The following is a 15,224-nucleotide window of genomic DNA, read 5'->3' on the forward strand; positions in this document are numbered from 1 at the left end:
TATTGTCTCAGATTGATAACTGTAGTATTTCTACTGGTTTTAAAATGACCACTCATCAGTTGATATTAACATTGTAACATCTAATGCAGCTCGTGGACGTGGGTTCTGGAAGTTTAATACTTCACTTTTGCATGACATAAATTATGTCAATTCTGTGAAACGCTGGATTGATGACATTGTCAAAAATGATGATAATAAAGATCTGAATCCGAATTTGCTTTGGGATTATTTAAAATGTCATATTAGATCAATGACAATGAAATATTCTGCAAAACTTTCCAGGGAGCGCAAAACTCTCGAAGCTAGAGTGGTCAATAAGATCAATAATCTTGAAGAAAAGTATAGTTCTGACCCATGTGATAATCTTTTAAATACTATTAATGAGTGTAAATCTGAGCTTGAAGACATGTATAAGATTAAAGCTGAGGGTTCAATTATTAGATCAAGAGCAAACTGGATTGAGCATGGCGAGAGAAATTCAAAATATTTCATTAATTTAGAAAGGAGGAATCAAAGACAGAAAACAATCTCTAAATTGTATAGCAGTGACTCCAATCAACCAATTACAGATCCCAAGGGAATTTTAGATGAAGAAAAGAAATATTATCAGAATCTCTATAGTTCATGTAACCCTCCTGATTTTAATTATGATGATCTTTTGATAATAATGATAATATTCCCAAGTTGAATGATGACATGCAAAAACAATGTGAGGGTCAGGTGACCAGAAAGGAATGTCTTGATGCTTTAAAAACAATGCCTAATAACAAAACACCTGGTACGGATGGTTTTCCCCTGAGTTTTATAAATTGTTTTTAATGATCTAGGTGACATTTTAATTAAAAGTTATAATTATTCTTTTCAGAATGGAAACCTTTCTGTTGATCAGTGCAGAGGCGTTATTAATTTAATACCTAAGAAAGACAAAGACCCATCTTTTTAAAAAAATTGGCGCCCAATTTCTCTTTTAAACAAAATCATCACAAAAATTATTGCTCTTCGTTTGAAACAGGTTCTTCCCAATATCATTCATAATGATCAAACAGGTTTTCTAAAAGGACGCTATATTGGTGAAAATATTAGGCTTGCTCTTGATACAATTGAGTATCTGAATGATAATAACTTGCCAGGGCTAATGTTTTTAATTGATTTCGAAAAAGCGTTCGATAAATTAGAATGGTCTTTCCTGTTTAAAACTCTTAAATTTTTTAATTTCGGTCAAGATCTTATAAGATGGGTCCAAGTTTTCTATTCAAATATTTCGTCTTGTGTAACAAATAATGGTCATGGATCCACATTTTTCCATTATTATGCGGTCTTCGTCAGGGATGCCCGCTTAGCCCTCTCTTATATATTATTTGTAGTGAAATCCTGAACTGTATGATCAGGAATGATAATATTGTGAAAGGTATTAAAATTGTTGATAAAGATATTCTTGTAAGTGCATATGCTGATGACACTACGATTTTTATTAGGGATGTTGATTCCTTAAAACAGATTATTTGTATCCTCAAGAAATTTCAATCATTTTCAGGTCTTAAAATTAATTTTGATAAATCTGAGCTTTTGGCTCTTGGCTCTTTTCGTAGAAACCCTCCAAATGTTAGTGATATTGATCTGTCATACACCATTCAGCCTGTTAGACTTTTAGGAGTACTTTTGATTCTAATCTAAATAATACTTTTGAGTTAAACTTTGCGCCCAAATTAAAAAACTCAAAGAGATTCTTAGAATTTGGTCTATGAGAGATCTCACTCCAATTGGCAAATTACCATTCTTAAATCTCTTGCTCTCTCACAGCTTATTTTCCTTTTTTTTTTTCTCCCAAATCCGCCTGATGCATTTGTTAAGGAATTGAATTCTATTATTTTCAAATTTGTTTGGTCAAACAAACCTGATAAAATTAGAAGAAGTACTATTATTGGGAACTACGAGCAAGGCGGTCTTAAGATGATTCATGTTCCATCCATTATTAACGGTCTCAAAATTGCTTGGGTGAAACGTCTTCTGGATACGAATGATAGTAGTTGGAAGTATTTTTATAGACACCATTTACAGAATTTAGGTGGTAATCTCATTTGGGAGTGTAATGTAAAACCTTCTGCTAGATGTATTAATCGTATTAAAAGTAATTTTATTAAAGATGTTGTAAATGCATGGTGTTTTACGACTTATGATCCTCCTGCATATAATTTTAGACATCAAATTCTCTGGAATAATTCTTCTATTATTATCAATGGTAGCACTATTTATAGGCATGTATGGTGCAGTAAAGGGATTAAGTTTTTGGAAGATATTTTAGATGATGATGGGGAATTTTTAGCCTTGTCACGTTTAAAAGATAAGTTTAATTTGAAGTGTAACTTTTTTGACTACTATTCACTTATTTATGCCATTCCAAATAAATGGAAAAGAAGTGTCAAGAGGGGGAGGACAATGATAATATTAATTCATCTCAGGAGGAGATGCTAGCCAGAATTACGAATACTGTTAAAGTGTGTAAAACCATTAGTGATATCTGTATTAGTAAGCTCTTCAAACCACCAATCGCTGAGGAGAAATGGTCGTATATCTTTGATAATATTGATTTGAATTGGTGTGATATTTATCAAATTCCATTGTCCTCCTCCCGATCGACCCAACTTAGATATTTTCAATTTAAAATTCTTCATAGGTACCTTGGTACCAATAATAATATGTTTAAATTTGGTTATGTTGATTCCAATTTGTGTTATTTTTGTAAACATGAAGTTGAGACTATACAGCATCTCTTTTGGGAATGTAATGTTGTAAGAAATTTCTGGAATGATGTTCAAAATCAAATCATAAAAAACAGGTTTACCTGGACATGAAGAGTGTTTTGTTAGGTATTCTTGACCCAGATGTGTCCAAATTCAACTTCCTTGTTCTTCATGGGAAAAAATTCATTTATGATGTGAAGTATAAACAAGGTTCTCTAAATATTTCTTATTTTATTAGGAGGCTTAAGAAGACTGCTAAGGTAGAAAAAAGCATGTCATGTACTGGCAAAAGGTTAAATGAATGGCGTAAACGTTGGAACTCCATTTTGTAAAATAATTATAATTGTATACCGTATCATGTTTATTGAGTACAAATGCATTGTTGTTTATACATATCACATATCATAATGTTTTCTATGATTATATTATTCATGCTTCGTTGTATGTAACCTGTTGATAAAATAAAAGCACGGTGTACCTGGTGTATACTGTGGAAAGATTTAAAAAAAATGATTCGGAGCCCGGTCCGCTCGGCCACAGTATTTCGCAATTTCAATTTATTCTTAAAAGCAAAATACAAGTGGTATACATATATCAGAATTTTTCAGGAATTGCAAGTCTGCTGTGGGTCGCAAAATTGTGTTAGCGTCAACACAATTTTGTGACCATATACCAAAATCCCAACCCTAACCCGTGTGCTCCAGGAGCACTATGTGTTGACGAAATCTCAAATTTGCGCTGCCGTAGCTCGTTAAGAAATATATATATTCCGTCCACAGCGCGCCCAACCAAGCATCCAAACTGAGTCATCCTCATGGACGAAAAAGAGAACAGACAGCGTACAAGCAGTCAAAGTCTCAGCATCACCCGATGATGAGGGCCGATTGTTCCATGAAATACGACAGGCAAAACTGTTACGCACTTACCGCGTATTTTTACGGTCTATCGCGTAATCGCAAAGGCACGCAACGCCCAATGCTATAACGCGTATACGCGAATGCACGCAACGCTGGCGTGATTGTTAGGCACTTCACGATAGAACAATCGGCCCTCATGAATATGCGAGAATTCACAGCATACAATGCAAGGTGACTTTGACTTTTGAAACATGATCTGTAGTAGTCTCAAGTCATCCTCCTGGAGGCAGGGTTGGGTGATTGGTTGGGCGAGTACTTGAGACTGTGTCAAGTTGCAGGTATTGGCCATTGGCCAAGGTACACAGTGTTTCCCATTGTTATTGTACTCTGAACATTAAAAAATATACGCCTATTAATGACAACAGCAGGCTTAATTGGTCTTAAAATACACCATTTAATGGCATGGACGGATGGCATTGGTCACGTAAACCACCCCTTAATGACAAGAGCGCGTGTAATTGGGTAGGCTCAGGAAATATCATACCCCTTTAATGAAATCAACAGGTAGAATTGCTGACGTACGATGGGCGACATACCATGGGCATACAGGGAGTAAACCATCAACAACGGGTAGTGAGAAACTTCTTGATCATATCACATGATATACCAGTAGGGCGTTAGCTAGGAGTAAAAACCATTGTAATGATTTGGTTTATATAATCAGTCGGAACATCGTTTCCATTAGAATCAGCTAGCGCTCGGTTTTTGCAGAACGTAGCAAAAAGGATACTTTGTCAAAAAGTTAAATCTTTGTTAATAGCAAACTTCAGATAACCCTCACACTTCTGGAGGTATGAAGGGCATTCCAAGTGTGCTCCTTCTGGTACTGATGGCAGGATATATCGACGCTGGTAAGTATTAACACTTCGTAGTTATTTTATTTTAGGAACAACGAAGCTGATGAGTGTTGTTCTACAACCCATGTAATGATATCGATGTGCTCTGTGGAACCCTGAACAATGTCGGGAACTCAAACTGAGATAGAGTGTTCAAAATTTGAAAGAGGTGACAAGATGTCTCATTTGCCTAGATATAGTTGTGTTTTTTGAAACACAATCAGTCTTTACACGAATAAAACTGATCGATGTGGGAAGGCGATGCGTGCGATATCATCAGCTTGAATTTTTTCAAATTTGGGTTATATCGTGAAGGTTTTTATGAAATTTTGTTAAATAAAATTAAATATTTTTTTAAGAATTCTAAATTTTACACGGGTGTTAAATGCAAACATTTAGTTTTCTTTATTTCTTTTAATTTTATTTATTTATCCAAATCCTAATTAGGAACTCGCTACCCGCATTTTGCATTTGTCTTACACTTAGGCCACTATGTAATGCGACCGACGAAATGTATATAAATTAAAATAGTACTTGTGGGAAAGGTTTCCACCACTGATTATCAACCTTTACGGCTTCTCTCGTCTTATCTAGATCCTGATCCTGGTCAAGTCCGTCTTGCTGGTGGCCAGGATACAAATGAAGGCAGAGTGGAAGTATTATACAATGGCAGATGGGGTACAGTATGTGCTGACTCGTGGGATGATGATGACGCAATGGTAGTTTGTCGTCAACTTGGATTTCCATCTGGTGATGCAAGAGGTGTTATCAGTACCCTGAGTCGGTTTCTTTATACCAGTGCTGAGTTTGGACAGGGTAATGGACCAGTATGGCTGGATGATGTAATGTGTTCAGGATCAGAAAAGAGATTAGATGAATGCAGGCATAATGGATGGGGAAATTACAGCTGTCAAGGTCATTATCAAGAGGCAGGTGTCATATGCAACGATGGTATGTACTATATTGTTGTCATGGTTAGTAGTAATAATAGTACTCAGTACAACCACATTGAAAAATTACAACAACAAAAATTTAAAGAAAAATATACATGGCATCAATAGCATGAAATTTTCTACTCGGGCAATCTCAACTTAAACCCACTCATTGTGTCTCAGCGGCCAATAATATTAAATAATGAAGGAGGCGGCCTATATGCTTCACCCTTGCAGGGCGTAAGACAATGCGAGACACAAATTAATTTATGCGAGGATAGGAAATAACGATACAAGTCCGAGAAATTATGATTTAAATGGCGGGTTTGGGGCTTGAGCAAACTGACATTATGAACATTTTGAGAGAGAAAAAAATCAGGACTCAGCGGGGATTATTGTTATTATTATCACTATTAATATTCTAGTATTGTATAGGTAAAGAGAAAGCGGTACACATTTATACATTTGTTATGCCTTCATCATACCAGGTTTATATAAAGTTCTTATACGGTTATGTCGTTAAAGAATTATAATTTTTCTTATTATTTTTGTGTTCTACAGGTAAAGGGAAAGAGGTTACACCATTATACAAAAACTATGTCTTCACCCTACCTTGTTTACGTACTGGTGGTACGTGTTCTTACCAAGCGCACGTGTTTATCACCACCCCCTCACTGTCACCAGTCTTTGCTGCTTTATCTATGATAGACTTCCGTGGTATCGTTGGGTATGAGGTTAGTTACAACATCTCCAGAGACAATCCTGCCTCTATTCGCGTTCCTAAGACAGTTAGCAACAATTCAGTGTTTATTTCCTCAAATGAGCAAAAACCACTATATAAAACCTTTATCGTGAGGGCGGCAAATGACGTATCAGTGTATGTCATAGATAACTTTTTTGCATCAGGAGATGCTTTTGGTGTCTTACCAACTTCGCACTTAGGCATGCAATACTATGTCGCATCGTACAATTCCTACCAGGACGATGTGCAGGACGCTGTTCCTTGTTTCATTATCTCATCGATCTACTCCGGTGATACGTCTATTAACATAACAACGCCAACAGGACAAGTTCACCAAGTCATGCTACAACAATATCAAAACTTTCGGTTTAATGGGGCTGGAAATAGCGATCTTTCAGGAACTCATATTCGAAGTGATAAACCAATTGCTGTATTATCAGGTACTTGGGCAAAGGTACCTATTGATGCCGAAAACGTCGATGGCTTACTGGAGCAAGTACCACCTGTACAGAATTGGGGGTATTGTTTTAACTTGATACCATTTCTGAATTCTGGATATGTATACAGAGTATATACTGCGATCAATTCAGCTACATTACACATGTCAGACGGTAACATTACACATATTGCAGCCGAGTCTTTTTATGAAGCAGATGTCACGGGAGATACTATTGTATCATTTACATCAGACCAGCCAATTATGGTGGTGCAGTACATGAAAAGTTTCTCTGATAAATTTAGTCATATTAATCATGGTAATCCGTCTATGCTAATTGTCCCACCAATTGCCTCGTACACCAACATTGAAACATTCAAAACATTTGAATTTCCGAAAAGTTATGACAATAATTACATAGGTGTCATAATACCGTGTGACTATGTCAATGAAGTTTTGCTAGATGAAACACCTATGATAGAAATCATGTCTGATGATGTCATTACAACTCCCGACCAATCAATGTGCTGTTTACGCGCCAATGTGTCTGCGCAACCTCATACCGTACATCATAACAATCCCATGGCAAAATTCTACGTTACTGTATATGGTATGCGTCATTCTTATGCAAAATCTTACGCCTTTGCAGCCCCAGTAAATGGATTTCAAACAGCAGGTGAGTGTTCGGGGAGGGGTGTGTGGTGGTGGGGTGGGTGTGGATGTGGATGTATGGTAGTGTACAGTATACGCGCGAGACCAGAATATTTCACGATATATTGCATAAACTGGCTTCACCTTACCAGGGGGCAACAATTTTGCCTCAATTAAAGCCATATTATAACATTTGCTGAGGAGAACGCCCTCAAAAAAATTTTAAATTCAGGTTTTTGCACGATTGTAATGTACTTTAGTAAACAAAGATTCTCTGCAAAAATCAAGACTTCAGGTGCTGTAGTTTTGTCAAAATCCGAGATTTTGAATAAACCGCCGGAACCGGCGTTTTATTATTACGATGGAAATATTAGTCGAACGCGTATTCGATGTCAACACACCCCTACGTACACGGCGTGCCGGACACACACACACATGCCAGAGGCTCGTACCATATTACAACCGCCGGAGTAACATGCATTGGCGCTAGTAGTAAATTCCAATTTTCTTTGCTTTACCTCACTTGTTCGGCTCAAAATTTAAAGGGGACATACCTGACAGTAAAAGCTAACATTTTATTGAAAATGAATACTAATCTATTTTTAAAGAAATGTTATAATATGGCTTTAAGCAAGAAAGTTGTGGCTGTGATGTTCCGACGTTGTATTGTCAAACTCCGGAAACTTTTGACTTTCGTCCATAGGCTTTCCCCCGCGACAGACCGAACAACGAAAGTAGAGGAGTTAAATGGCAATTTTTGGTTGAATTGTTTCGCAAAATGAATGTTAACTGATTGTCACATACCCTTATTAATGAAAGACAAAGATAAAAAGACTAGTTTGCGTCTGACGTCATCTGTCAATCAAACTCCGAGCACGGTTTGTTTACAAATGTCGTGATGATTACTTGCTGAACGCGGATTTATAACCGGGCGCCTTATTGTTAATTTTGCACCTTTCGACATGCAAACCATCTCAAAAGTTAGGTCTTTATAGTAGGAAACTTACTTAACCGAAGACACCGTGTCCACAATGCCCATGCCTAGAAAAGCTGCTTTTTGCCTTGTAAGAGTAAGTATTTTTCGCCATTCACTGCTATTCCTCCGATCGGCACCAGCCAGATGAATCGACCTTCCTTATACGCGCTATTAGCCAATCAAGGATCGTAGAGAATTTAATTGACAGTGACGTCAGACGTAAACTAGTCTTTTTATCTTTGTCTTTCATTATAGTACAAAAGTAAAATCACACTTTTTAGGTTCCTAAGATGGTCCAAAAACACATTTAAAGAACAATTTGAGACCATTTTCATTGAAATTGGAGCACCGTTGGGTTCTGACCACTGTGTGGCCAAATAACTGACCACCCCGGCATTGACGTTTTTGCTTATAACATTTTAACTCTATTATCCTGGCCAAACGGTTACTATGAAATCACAGCTTACAATCCCCACCAGTGCCCTCATTTCTCGGGATAGGAGACGGGGTAGTTGTAGGTTAAGATGTGAAGACCTGAGCGCAAGAAGACAGTAAGTCCACTTGGCCCCTCAACATGTATACACTAAAGTTACGTATATAGTTTCTTAGGCTTTTATATTTAATACATGTTCCCGGGTGAAAACATCATGAAAGGTTGTGAAAGATTTGTTTTGGTCCCTGAACATGTATAAAACATTACTATACGAAACTATACACAACTTTAGTGTTTAGTGTTGAGGGGCCAAGTGGACTTACGGTCTTCTTGCGCTCAGGTCTTCATGTATACACATATCCCGCCCGTCCCACCCCCAACCCCCCCCCCCCCCCACGCTTTCATACTCGTACTCACGTATTCTAATGTATCACTAATTTATTTTTACCGTGTAGCCAATGGCTGTATTTCTGCCACTTGTCAAAATGGAGGGAGGTTCATAGCTGCATTAAACGGCTGTGCCTGTGTGGATGGATATGAAGGTGTCAACTGTGAAATAGGTAAGATTAAAAGAAGAAGTTTATGTTTCGCAATGGCAATTGTCTGAATCAACATTGTTGCATCTAACCAGTTTGTGGAGTGAACATAAACCAAACAGATTTCCTCTCTGCTGTTAATTTCCTCTCTGCTGTTAATTTTACCAATAACACTATAACCCTAAAGGATATGTCAAAATGATGCCTGGCATATGCACGTGGCACAATATTTTTACATTTGTCCAATATTTGAACTTTTTAATATTTACACTAAGAAGTGTCACAGTATTCAGAAAAACACTGTCAATGGAGACGGTACCGTAAAATGGGGTAACTTCGGTCAACGGGAGCGGGGTAATTTTGGTCGGTCAATTTTTTTTTTTAAATGGTCATATTTTCGTACAGCAATATTGTTTTTAGTCATATTTGGTGTCAATTTGTTAAGAGATATATTTTGAAGAAATACTATTCGCTCATGTCTAATTTCCTCGAAATTTACGAAAAAATCAGGATTTTTGACAAAAATTAGCATTTTTTTACATTTTTTTCAGAAAAAATAAAAATCGACATTTGTGAGCAAGGATGTGCTTGATTAATTTTGCAAGGGGTCAAATGTCACGAAAAACAACAACTTGCCCATATACAGAGAAGATCAATTTTTTTGATTTTTTTTTCTTCATGGAATGTAATCCCAGCAAACACAAAAACGTTTTTAAAACGTTTTAAATAAGTTATATTTTGGGTTTTGGTTTAGGTAAAAACGTTTTTTAAAACGTTTTTACCTAAACCAAAACCCAACATTAAAATGTCGGGTTATATAAAGGTCATGAAATCGGTTTAAAACGTTTTGTATGAAAACACACTACGACAATATTTTAAAAATGTTTTTGAAATGTCATTGTAAACTATTTTTGCAAACTTTTTTGGCCAAATATTTTGTCAACACTTAAATAACATTATGTTAAAATATTTGCACCAAGCAACCACACAAATGTTCTTAAAATGTTTTTACAAAACGTTTTAATAACATTTAAATGTCGGGTTATATAAAGGTCGTGAAAACATTTTAAAAACGTTATTGTAAATATTTTGTGCAAACATTTTTTGTAAAATATTTTTTCAATCCCAAAATAACATTCTGTTTAGAATGATTTGTACCAAGTTTTCAAAAATGTTTTTGGAATGTTATTTAAACGTTTTTATACCCTTTATATAACCCGACATTTAAATATTTTCTGTAAAACATTTGTGTTTGCTGTGGAGTAAATTATCAACAAATGTTATTTAATGTTATGAAAACGTTTTATACCATTAATGTACCCTTTATATAACCCGACATTTAAACGTTTTCTGACAACCTTTTATAACCTTTTGCGAATGATGTCGAAAACGTTTTGTGTTTGTTGAGATACTCTGACCAAAGTTGCCCTAAATGCGGGTTAACTTTGGTCAGGCTATTTTTAACCTCTTGAACACCCTTACAAATGTATTAAAAAATCTTGTTCAACTTCAAGATGTAGAAGGGAACCCTAATGTCATAAAAAAAGAGTTAATTAGAAATATAATTGGTTTTGTTTGGAAGCAGTGGCTTAAAAGTGCCCAAAGTTACCCCATTTTACGGTACGTATTAAAGGATAGGGACTCAAATGTGTTTTAATTGTACCATGTTTCTGAAAACAGAAAAAAATTAATATTTTCTTTTGATAACACAAAATAAATGTCATACAGCACCTTTCACGTGTATCAGCTTCCCATTTCACCCCTGTGTAGAGAGAAGCAAACGAGGTAAAGCGCCTTGCCCAAGTACACAACACAATGACAGCGCCGGGGCTCGAATTCGCAATGCTCCGATTGCGAGGCAGAGCCCGTACAGCTGCGCCAACGTACTTATTCATACCTCAAAATGAGTTTTGTTTTCTACGTAATCATATTACGTATGAACGGCATATAAACGGCAATCTATATATTTATTGACTCATTTTTTTATTGTAAACTTATAAACACAAAGTAATAAACTTATTTCCCAAACCTTATCAATCCCAATATTATATGTACTATATCGCGCAATGCATCAATTTATACACCAAAAAGTGTCTATAATTCACTCAAAAATGACTTTTAATAGTCCCTTTCCAAATAAATAGCTTATTTTATACCATTTTGTACAGATATTGATGAATGCACTTCAGGTGCTCAAAACTGTGACGCAAATGCTGATTGCACCAATACCCCCGTTGGTTCCTTCACATGTACATGTCATCACGGATTAATTGGAAATGGAATAACATGTACAGGTTAGTATATTTTGTACCATATCGCCATTCTATTTATTTCAAATTATTGTCACCCATGCGCGAGTCAAACTACCTTTGGGAAATGGTGCATACCTATCGAAATTTTCTACTTTGCATCACTATCAGTATTAAATGTAATATATCGCCCAATCCGTCAGTTTTTACATAAAAATTCCTTTCCTACACACAGAAAATTAGTGTTAATATTCCATTTCGACCATTCTGTACAGATGTTAATGAATGTACTTCAGGAACTCATAACTGTGACACAAATGCTGATTGCATCAATACCCCCGTTGGTTCCTTCACATGTACATGTCATCACGGATTCAGTGGAAATGGAATAAAATGTACAGGTAAGTCTATTTTGTACCGTATCGAAATCAGTTTTTCAAATAATGTTTTCTTTAAAGACAAACAAGCAAACACATTAATAAAGATAAGGAATTCTTATTCAATGGGTGCGTCTTGTAAAGAATTCACGTAATTTGATTGGTTTTCAGGTGTATAATATCTCACAATAGTTGATAGTGATAATAGTCAGGGCGCGCGCCGCCACGCAACGGCGGCACGCTTGTTGCTCCTCAATGATCGCGCGATAATGCGTTCGCGTAATACACGTGCGAGAACTAAGAACGCGATTCGGCGCCTTAGATGTTCGTGATGGTTTCGTTCATTTAAAACAACAGGGATGTCCTCACAAAAGTAACTTTATTTGTTTCTGAAAAAGGGCAGTTTTTCTCGCAAAAATTACATTAAAACTGAATAAGAATGAGAATAAATGATAGGATTTTGTTTTTGCCTATCAATATCGTGTCATAATGGATGGGCTGGCCAATATTTTTATCGTAGTGGATACCGGCTGCGCCGGCATCCACTACTCAAAATATTGGCCAGCCCATCCATTATGACACGATATTGATAGGCAAAAGACAAAATCCTATCATTTATTCTCTAATTACATTTGTGAACTTTTTTCGAACTTCTGAATCACGAAGACTATAAAAGTTGTCACCCATTTTGAAAAAGGCAGCTCTCGTGATTTAACAATGAAGTAGAAAGCTTGAGAATACATTCTCAAAAAGGACAGGTCTTCAAGCTTATGTGTTTAACTGCCACTATATTTTCACAACATTTGCTCAATATTTTTGGTTTTTAATGTTTAAATGTTGATGTATCGGAGTATTCAGAATTGTTGGTATGGCTTAAGGGACATCATTTAGTGATGGGGAATTTATCGAGTCTTAATTGTACCATATTTCAAAGTATATGAAACATTTAATCTTTTCTTTTGGTCACACCTCAAAATCTCTTTTCTACAATGTAATTTATCACTTAACCTAAAAATATAAACTGTAAAATTATATTTATATATTCATTTATTTTATTTTAAAATATGCAATAATGATCTCACCTTCAGTATAATGTTCTATATCGAGCAAAACGTCCTTCACACACAAAAATAACTTTTAATTGTCCATTTCGAAATAAATAGCTTATTCCATTTTGTACAGATATTGATGAATGCACTTTAGGTACTCATAACTGTGACGCAAATGCTGATTGCATCAATACTCCCGATGGTTCCTTCACATGTACATGTCATGACGGTTACAGTGGAAATGGAATATCATGTAAAGGTTAGTATATTTATAGGTTAATGAACGCGTATTATTTGATGGGAGAGAAATTAGACAAAAAATAATGCATGCGCGCTGAGGTTGATGCGTCCAGTGCACGAGCCCCGAAGGGGGAGTGCATTAGACGCATCAACATCAGCGCAAGTGCATTATTTTGTCTAATTTCTCGAGCAACGTGTAATACGCGTGCATTAACCTATTTCATACACGAGAAGAAAAAAACACGTGATTTTTGCTGTTTTATAACAAAATTATCACTAAAAATATTGGAAAATAGAACCAAATATAAATGCATCAACCCGCCCGAAAAATGAATCAAGCCTACGCGACGCGATCGCGTACGAAAGCACTGCGCGTAGTACGTGGAGTGCACATTATACACAATCAGTGCATGGTTTGGATTTTTCTAACGCTTGCTCTGATTGGTTCTCGCTATCTAAGAGTGTATGAATTCGTATCATATCGCTTAATCGATTTTTGTTCTACCGGCGATAAAATTTACATATTACATATTGATTATTGATAAAAACTTTGATATAAATTGATATATTATATTATGAAAACCCGTGTGTCCGATTTGCTTCAAACACAAGGCATATCGATCAATGTACTTTATCGTACTCTATACACCTGTTTAAAACATGCTCAGAGCAAATTCTATATTAATTTTCCAGAAAATACCTCACATCGCCCTTAATCACATCTTACAGTTCCTACCAGTGCCCCACATTTTACGGGATAGGGGTGGGGTTAGGGTAGTTCTTGAATAGTGGATAATGTAAGCAAAGATCCACACATTCCCCAGCCACATTTCCCTCTCACCAATTTATTTATCGTCTTGTAGCCAATGACTGTGCTTCTGCCCCTTGTCAATATGGAGGGAGTTGTAAAGCTGAAGTCAATGGATACACGTGTGCCTGTGTGCAAGGATATGAAGGTGTCAACTGTGAAAAAAAGGAAAAAGGTGAGATCAAAATTAGCTTCAATGCTGTTAGTCTCAGATCTGTGCTCAAGTGGGAAATGGCGTCCGCTTTATATTTGATATTAGTGATTTTAGCTTGTACGGGTCAGGTCAAAATGTTAGTAAACAACAATTCAAATATAAATGTGCCTAAAGGGGTCCTCTGGGGTCACATGGACAAATATGTAAGAATTTGTATCAGGAAGAACATTTTGAGATACTTTTGAATTGACTATGAACATTTTCAAATTCTTATACCATTACTTCCATGTGAAACCCAGAGGAGCCCTTTATGTACATTTTAATATATTTTAATTGGCATTTCATAACATGTTCACCCGACCCATACAAGCTACGGCTTAAACAAACATTACAAATCACAAAGATAAACGGTTAGGTTTATTTTTGAATCATGGGCCCCGAGGTCACATATTGGTCTAGAAAAATATTATTTCTCAATAATTTGTCATAAAATATGTATTATATCGCGAATTTCAAAAATTCAAAAATTTAATTATTTGATATCATAAAAATATTCCTCGTATTCAGAATGCAATTGGTTTGTCTGATGTCAGGTCAGGTCCCAAAAAATACTGTGCAAATGTCGCTATCCGAGCCCCTGGGGGATTGTTTTGATGTGGAATCTATTGAGTTTTAATTATACCATGTTTCGGAGTACATGAACATTTAATCTTTTCTTTTGATTATACATCAAAATCTGTTTTCTACCTAATAATTTATTACTTAACCTAATAATATAAACGGTAATATATATATATATTTTAAACATTTTTTTATATATTATAAACATGTAAACACGCAATAATGATAATCTTTCCAAAACTTTATCACTATCGTTGCGGCAGTTTTACCATCCAAAAGGTGCAAAGTCTTTACACACTAAAATAATTTTAAATAATTCGTTTTGAAATAAATAGCTTATAAATGGAATAAAATGTACAGGTCAGTCTATTTTGTACCCAGTCCCCCCTCGAACCAACACTACCACACACCCTCCATGCACACACTCCCCCACACACGTATTCTAATTTATCACTAATTTATTATCATCTTGTAGCCAATGACTGTGCTTCTTCCCCATGTCAAAATGGAGGGAGTTGTAAACCTG

Source organism: Amphiura filiformis, chromosome 10 (genome assembly GCF_039555335.1).
Source record: "Amphiura filiformis chromosome 10, Afil_fr2py, whole genome shotgun sequence".
Taxonomy (NCBI): Eukaryota; Metazoa; Echinodermata; class Ophiuroidea; order Amphilepidida; family Amphiuridae; genus Amphiura; species Amphiura filiformis.